This window comes from Esox lucius, chromosome 8 (genome assembly GCF_011004845.1).
Source record: "Esox lucius isolate fEsoLuc1 chromosome 8, fEsoLuc1.pri, whole genome shotgun sequence".
NCBI classification, from domain to species: domain Eukaryota; kingdom Metazoa; phylum Chordata; class Actinopteri; order Esociformes; family Esocidae; genus Esox; species Esox lucius.
Window position 1 is genome coordinate 35,272,496 of NC_047576.1, and position 8,588 is coordinate 35,281,083.

The 8,588-nt window shown below is 39.6% G+C and overlaps 2 long non-coding RNA genes across 2 annotated transcripts; one reads left to right on the forward strand and one right to left on the reverse strand.

Annotated features, from left to right (window-relative positions):
- Window positions 1-1,608: 1,608 nt before the first annotated feature.
- Window positions 1,609-2,598, reverse strand: LOC117594820. The gene is made up of 3 exons (XR_004576076.1): window positions 2,557-2,598; window positions 2,390-2,473; window positions 1,609-2,240 (listed from the first exon to the last, which is right to left on the reverse strand). It is a non-coding gene; the product is annotated as an uncharacterized LOC117594820 (long non-coding RNA).
- A 2,603-nt stretch (window positions 2,599-5,201) lies between these two features.
- Window positions 5,202-6,469, forward strand: LOC114839620. Its single transcript, XR_004576018.1, has 2 exons — window positions 5,202-5,718; window positions 5,876-6,469. It is a non-coding gene; the product is annotated as an uncharacterized LOC114839620 (long non-coding RNA).
- Window positions 6,470-8,588: the final 2,119 nt, after the last annotated feature.

Below are 8,588 nucleotides of genomic sequence, written 5' to 3' on the forward strand. Positions count from 1 at the left end.
GGTGCGGTATGCGGCCGTTGGCATCATGGTGCGACTAAAGCAAAGAGTCTGTTGTCTAAGGACGGGTAACTTCAGTTCTCGTGTTAACACATAGACGACATCCGCGGACAGTGCTCATTTGCATAAATATTTAGAAAAATAGAATCGCCATAATCGTCCGATTCCAATGGTATATTATTTGTAGGCACTTTCGTGAAGCGTTCCGTGTATAATTTGGGTTGTCCGTGTATTGTTTGGGTTGCTATGGGAACTTTTCACCAGGCAACGACATTGACCATGCATCTTAGAATGGCTAATGTGTAGACAAGAATAGGGATTACAAGGGTGTACATCACTATATATCATGTTTTGAACCATAATACATCATTTGTATTATAAATATGATACAAAAATAAATATTTAGTCCACGTAGTATGGGGGTGTTCTTGAGTTTTTGGGAAGAAGTTGGTAATTTTTCTGAGTTTATAAAATATTTAAGTCCAAACGTAACTAGCGATCTAGTGCTGCCACCTGCTGGCCATTAAAAAAATGAAAATTATCTTTCATTTTATTGTGTTTTATTTCTAGGTAGAAGAACCAAATTTTTTGGGGGTGCCTATATTTTTTACCTTCTATTATTTAATTATTTTATTATTTTCAACCCAATTACAGTGTAATTTGATAGTAAAGGCATGAAAGTATGAGGAAATACCATTGACACAAAACTTCATAATGCTTTCAAAAAAACATCTTTATGCTGCATAGCAGAAATGTTTTCCGATTTTTTTTTTTTGCCTTTCAAACAGATGAGTTTTATAAATAGTGACCCAGATGTCTGTTTTTATGTGTTTTTATTGTAGCCAGAGGGGTTGTTATTACCAGGATACATCATAATAGGTTGTATCTGTTACAGAAATGAATCTAGGACCCAAAATGTCCAAGTAGTGAAATCCGGCCGAAATCCCCATAGGCTACCAAGGGACATGTATATATACAAACCCTATGAGAAATCTGAATGTTTGTGTAACTTTTCTGAATATCATGGTTGTGTAATTTCTAAAACTCCAATAAAACTATGTTAAACATGTATTACTTCTCATTATTGCTTGAATGCTCTACGATGTCTGAACACTTCATGAAAAGTATTTACTACGACCTGGCAAACCCTGGTGTTTATATGGGTAGAGAGGGTTCGAAAAGAACGTACTTGGAGAAAACCGGGGAGATCCTCAAAAATGGCAAGGCCGATGACTGGCTGCTTGCCCAGGATACATACACGCTACACAGGCCTGTAGCTATACATCAAATATTTTTATTGTTCATGATAGAAATTCACAATTTCAGCTGGATTTGGTTCACATGAGTGCTAATAGTGTGGAAAACGATAACATTACATTTGTTATCATGCATCGATGTATTACACAAATATGCATGGATTCGTGTTCTGAGAAATAAAAGTGCTATCAAGGTAAAGCGAGCATTTGAAGGCTTATTAGAAGGAAGAACACCACAAAAAGTCCAAATTGACAAGGGGAAGGAGTATTTTAATTCACATTTTGAAATGTTAATGAAGAAGTACAACATAAAACATTTTGCTACAGGAAGTAATGTAAAAGCGAGTATCGTTGAGAGATTTAATAAAACAATTAAATCACAAATGTGGAGGTATCGCACAGCTGCCAGCACTCATCGCTATGTTGAGGCTATTCAAGATTCAGTTCATGGATACAACTATAGCTACCATCGGTCTATTAAGATGAAGCCTGCTGACGTTTGTGAAGAAAATATTAGATTAGTTCGCAAGAACTTGTATGGTACAACAATAATGAGAAATGGTAATTAAAGCTACAAGTTCCGGGTTGGGGATACTGTGAGACTTTCAAAGTTGAGAGGAGCATTTACAAAAGGCATTTACAAAAAGAGTATACATAAATATAAAATGTGACAGGCTGTGGATTTAGACTGTAGAATATACAGTGTACAAACTTAATTTGACTTTTTAGATTACCCTACGGCCTTATAAACGAAAACAACACACTTACAAATCGTTCCTGGAGCTCTTTATCCTCCCTCAAAATGCTGTCAAGAAACACCAAATCTTCCTGGGTGTCTAGGGGGAGTAACATCCCCTGGCAGGGATAGCTCTCAAACAGACACATTGGCACTGAAATGTTGCAGCATAGTGTCCATTTTGTTTTCCATGCTACGCACAACATCGCCAAACTCTCCAAGACGTCGCAGCACTAGGGTCTGATCTGCACCTACAGGGGTTCCCAGAATAAAAGAATAAAGTAGTCAGTCCTGGTCCCTCAATTACTAAACAATGACATTTATACCTAGGTCTAATACACTAAATGTGGACCCAGTGGGAATTAAATCAACAACCACAGGTGTTGTTTGCAAGTTGTACCTGATTGCCCAGTGCGAGCAAACATCTTCAGCGTTGTCCCAAATAGCTTCACCTGCTCTTGAAGCGAGCCGCTGTCACCCGAAGCTACAAAATGAAAGGCATATGGTCATTCTGAACCTACATTACACACAAAAAAGTAAAATTAAAGAAAGAGTGCATGTTCTCACCTGCTCGTGCATGGCTCCCCTCCCTCAGGGCATGGTTCTCCTCCCTCAGGGCATGGTTCTCCTCCCTCAGGGCTTGGTTCTCCTCCCTCAGGGCTTGGTTCTCCTCCCTCAGGGCTTGGTTCTCCTCCCTCAGGGCTTGGTTCTCCTCCCTCAGGGCTTGGTTCTCCTCCCTCAGGGCTTGGTTCTCCTCCCTCAGGGCTTGGTTCTCCTCCCTCAGGGCTTGGTTCTCCTCCCTCAGGGCTTGGTTCTCGTTCTGGAAAACTAAAGGCACAGTTATTTTCAAAACTGTTAAAAAACTAGACATTAGGACATAGGCCAAGAATATACCTTCATTGCTGAAAACTTCATGCTGTACATGCGATGCCAGGGGAGTCCAAGGGCCAATAACGGAGCGATGACTTTCTCCTATTGATAATCATTGACGTAAAAATATGTTTGAAGTTATTGCATACATGTAATGAATTGGACTTAAATGTAACAGTTTAGCGCAACGTATTACATACCTCCAGCCTTTTCACCCATTTGCTGCCAGGGTACATTTTCTGCTGGGGGTGTAAAGTTTAGTACTTGACGAACTGGGGGAAAAAACATAACAGCTTTAATTTCACTGCAGAGATTGCATGAGTAATGAAACAATAATTGAACTGTGCAAAGCTAATGATATGTACAACACCTCCACACCTTTTATCCAGAAAGTCAAGTGCCCTAAAGAAAAACAGATTATGGATAAAAGGATTCCTAATCTTAAATAGAAGCAATAGCGTCCAAGACAAAAAACATCACAAATAACATCACTTACTTGTACTCAAACTCTTGGCTCTGAAGTGGAGTCTGGATTACTAGGGAGAAACCTGGTTCTGAGAAAGAGGGAACAGAAATTTGAAAATCTAACAAAGTGTACAGTTTAGTTACAGGATCACAAATTAAGCATCACAGCAATACATTTTACATACCAACTCTGAAGTCTACAGATGGCTCAACCTTTTCCTGGTTTTCTGGAATCAATGCAACTTCTGTAGAATGTAGTGATTCAAGTGAATGTCCTGTTTGTCCCTCTCAACTCTTTTCATTATTATTTTCCTTTTGGCCCAGTAACTAAACATTGTGACTAACAATGTATTTACCTTTAAAACCAAAACGATTGACCAACAGTAGGTCTCTTGGGTGAAGATAATCGGTTATGCTCTGGCCAAGGTATCTGCAACAAAACCGGATTGTTAACGTTAGGAATATACAGTAGCTATGCTGTGGGGGGGAAACATTATCAGCCAAATGTGGAACAGTGAAATTGTTAAAAATAAAATATATTCATTGGGTGTTGTGATTCAAGTGAACACAGAATGTTCCTCAAACATAAAACGTACAGCAGTTCAGAGAATTAGAAATCACAATCGCCTTAAATCCAGTACAGTAGCAACACAGCACAAAACATGCTAGCCACAGTGTGTACTGTAACAAAGGCAAAACAGCATGTGCTAGCTAACACTTACTCTAGCTACTGGACTAGCAGCATACTTGTTCAGGCAAAAATAATAATTTAAACAACATATATACATTGTTATTTTTGTAAGAAAGACTAAGTTTAAATTTTAGTGTTTTCTAGATGTAAAGCTTTTGCTACCTATTATAGCTCGTTAAAATTCAACATGTACTAACAACATTGCGTTAACAAGGCTACTTTAGCTAGTTAGGCCAGAACAAAGATGACTACACATTTTAAATATATAAACTAAAAACAATGTCAACATAATATTGCGTTACACAAAAAGGAAACATGTACTTACTTAAACGATGGTAGTCGATGACTTCGCTAGCTAGCAGACTGTAACTCGCGATTGAGCGATGAACTGATGCGAATGTGTCCAAACCAACATGGCCGGTCGATTTTGAGAGTAGCCTATTTAAAAGCGTCTTGCCGCCGAAGGACCGTGGTTTTTAGACCCAGGCAACCGCCAGAGAAAATGAAGCAGTCAAAAAATCTCGCAAGAAATGGGAGTGACGTATTCGGCGGCAAACGTTTCATCCCCGCCAGCAGGACGCACCTATAGCCGACAGCTAAGGGCCGGCGGCAAAAAGAAGCCTTGCGGATATTTTTTGCTATCTGGGCAGATGAATATTTTACAAAAAAATAATGCATTCCTCAGGTACCTCCTGTATATAGAATAAAAGATTACGATGGTAATGTGTTAGTTGGGACCTTTTATGAACAGGAATTACTGAAAATAATTGTGGCTAAGCAGGGCCGGCGATTGCAGGCGACCCAGGCGGTTGCCTAGGGCGACAAATGTGTTGGGACCTTTTTTTTATTTATTTTTTTAGTTTACTTAATATGAAAATTAGTAAAAGAAATGTATCAAGAACTTGATTTCTACATCTGGAATTTTTGAAAAAGTAAAATAAAAAAAATAAAAACACTCTAGGGTCGCCGCTACGTTACGTTAGGCAAGTGCGCAGCTGCTGGCGGCGCGTTGATAACATGAAGCGATATAATAAACCCTCCGGTGTACAGGGACTACGGTGGCCCTGAAGTGCAAAACACAACAACAAATACGAAAACACTTCAACAAATCATGAAACACAACGCCAAATAGGAAAACACAACGCCAAATAGGAAAACACAACGGCAAATAGGAAAACAACGCCAAATAGGAAAACACAACGCCAAATAGGAAAACACAACGCCAAATAGGAAAACACAACGACATTAACTTCTAACGGAAAAGGTAGGGCCTATCTAGCAGAGGACGGAACGGAACCTCCTGATTGGACAGAAGGACCGCCTGTCTTTTAACAGGAAGGAGGGGTGAAAAACACGGAAAAGCGCCTATTTTCAAAACATGAGTACTCCCGAAGATACTTTCGCTATTATAATGAATTATTTTGATGCAGGGCATACATACGACGTGGTAGTTGATATGTTGTCAACCAATCACAACATCAGGATGATTATACGCACGGGTTGTACAGAAGGAACAACTATTCACAACTGGATGAGGTGAGACGTGCCATCCTTACAGAGCTGCATGGACCAGGGCAACTATTCCGCTATCGGACTATGTGGCAAGTACAGCAAAAACACAAGCTACGTATTAAACGACACACAGTGATGAGACTGCTGAAGCAACTAAATCCACAAGGAACGGATGCGAGAACAAGCCGGAGGTTTGTGAGGCGTACATATCACTCCATGGGTCCAAACTACATTTGGCATGTAGATGGATACGATAAGCTGAAACCCTTTGGCTTGACCCTCTCAGGATGTATAATTTAGTTGTTAGATGATGAAGATACTAAAACAATGTTGACTTTTCCTTTTCAGAAAAAGCGACTGCTGTGTCCCTAGAGGATGTCCTGCTGTTTGCTACAGGGCTCGCATCACTTCCACCTGCTGGAATAACACCACTACCATGCATCGAGTTCTTACCAAATTCGCCATTGCCTATGTCAAACACCTGTGCAAATGCCCTAAAGCTCCTTTTCCTTGAGACCTACAGTGTCTTTTAGACAAACATGGAGTTTTGCTTACAGAATTCTCCAGGCTTTGGGTGCATTTAATGCTGTGCCAAGTCTGGATTTTGCCCAGTCTTAAATCTGTAGTTTATAAAGCATAAGAGTGCATGCTCAGTTCAAAGTATTTTAATGTGTATTATTTCTGTTCATTACTTTGTTCAATGAAAAATCACAGAATTTTTTTTAAGTACAGGTCACATTACAAGTAACAGTAAAATTGTACTCAGCTAAAATGTGTGTAGTTTCACATTTGAAACAGTGTATAACATGTTGTGCTTGCAAACAAGCTTGTTAACAATACCTCTTGAAAAGAACCACGTTTCTTTGGTTGTTCAGACCTACAATTGACACACAGTTAACTCGATGGTGAATCCGAAAATAAACAAATATAGTTTGGGAGTTACATTTGAGTTTAATGTATGTCTCCACTCTGATATGACACTGCATATACTGAACTCCACTTGCCAAACATGATACTCAAACAGCTAAGCCACATTTGAGAATGTTTTCCTTTAATATCTGGCCTTTAAGAGTGGGCTGCAGTAGACCATATTTATAGGCCAGCTATTTCTTTCAAGGTGACATAAAGTTCTGAGGCTGACTCCCAATTATGTGGCTGCTGTAATCCATTTCGCTCAACAGTCTGTTGAAGATAATCCTGGATGTCTGGATCACTGCATGAATGAAGAGTTTGCCTTGACTCTGGAAACGTATCCAGTCCTTTGAACCAAACCTGCATAGTGACACAATAATTTACCATAAAGGGAAAACATGACTTCAAATCCAAATGTATTTCCAATAATATGTGTGGTGCAATTTATGCTTTAATACACATTACATCTTTTTGTGAGAATGGATATAGTCAAGTCATTGTCAGTTGATATATGAGGTAAGAGATAGAGTTCGTCTGTAGTTCCCCCAGGACATGATGGATGTCTGGAGAGTGTAATCCTGTGCTTATTCCAGAGGTCTGTGCTCTCATCCAGGTCTTTTTGCAGAACATTATTGAAGCAGAATCTCAATAAGTCCTTAAGTTCATGGCTGCCATTAAAGTGTCCAGAGTCTCTCAGATCTCCAAACAGGTCCATCCAAAATTGAGCCCTAGGAATACAATTGAAAGTTAGGCTACTTATTTTACACAAGAGCACAAGATTATAACTATTGAATAACTATATAAAGTAAAGTAGGCTACAACAAAACACATTAATGTTGCTGCTGCCAATATCAGCAAAATAAATCTGATAGTGTGAATGCATAGGTGGAAAGGCACTGCATGACCCCTCAATAATGCATGAGTGGATATGACTGCAGCAGAGGGCAGCACCTGTCAATTAGGCTACCTGAGATCTCAGAAACACAAGGAGAGTGAGCGCTGTCAGACAAAATGATTAACACATAACAGGAAGATATTTTTATGCAGTCTGTTGTGCTATAAAGTGATTTCAGTCCACGGGCACAACCTATTAAAGCTACATCGTCCAGTTTTATGTGGCCAGCTGCTTTTATCAGGATGATAATATGCAAATATACATAACTATATGTCCGTGGTAACAGCAAATACATATTGGACCTTTTTGAAAGGTCTATTTGAAACTTTATTGTTACCTAATTCAATCGAATTAGCAGTTTATAGCGTGATCAGGCATGACATTAACGTGATTACCATCTACTATTTTATATTCATTTGGGAAAGATTAGAGCCCACCCAGACTGTTTTACCTGCTGCAATACTTTTTTATTTGACTGAAATCAGTTTTTGGCAGATGAACACTTTTTGCTGTAACACAATTACACTTATAAGCGGCCGCAGTCTGTATGCTCGTGTCTGAGGGTACACTGTATTGCAGCCATGGTGCCATTTTCAGTCCCATGGTCTGTAGTGTTCTCGCATCCGTTCCTTGTGGATTTAGTTGCTTCAGCAGTCTCATCACTGTGTGTCGTTTAATACGTAGCTTGTGTTTTTGCTGTACTTGCCACATAGTCCGATAGCGGAATAGTTGCCCTGGTCCATGCAGCTCTGTAAGGATGGCACGTCTCACCTCATCCAGTTGTGAATAGTTGTTCCTTCTGTACAACCCGTGCGTATAATCATCCTGATGTTGTGATTGGTTGACAACATATCAACTACCACGTCGTATGTATGCCCTGCATCAAAATAATTCATTATAATAGCGAAAGTATCTTCGGGAGTACTCATGTTTTGAAAATAGGCGCTTTTCCGTGTTTTTCACCCCTCCTTCCTGTTAAAAGACAGGCGGTCCTTCTGTCCAATCAGGAGGTTCCGTTCCGTCCTCTGCTAGATAGGCCCTACCTTTTCCGTTAGAAGTTAATGTCGTTGTGTTTTCCTATTTGGCGTTGTGTTTTCCTATTTGGCGTTGTGTTTTCTTATTTGGCGTTGTGTTTTCCTATTTGGCGTTGTGTTTTCCTATTTGGCGTTGTGTTTTCTTATTTGGCGTTGTGTTTTCCTATTTGGCGTTGTGTTTTCTTATTTGGCGTTGTGTTTTCCTATTTGGCGTTGTGTT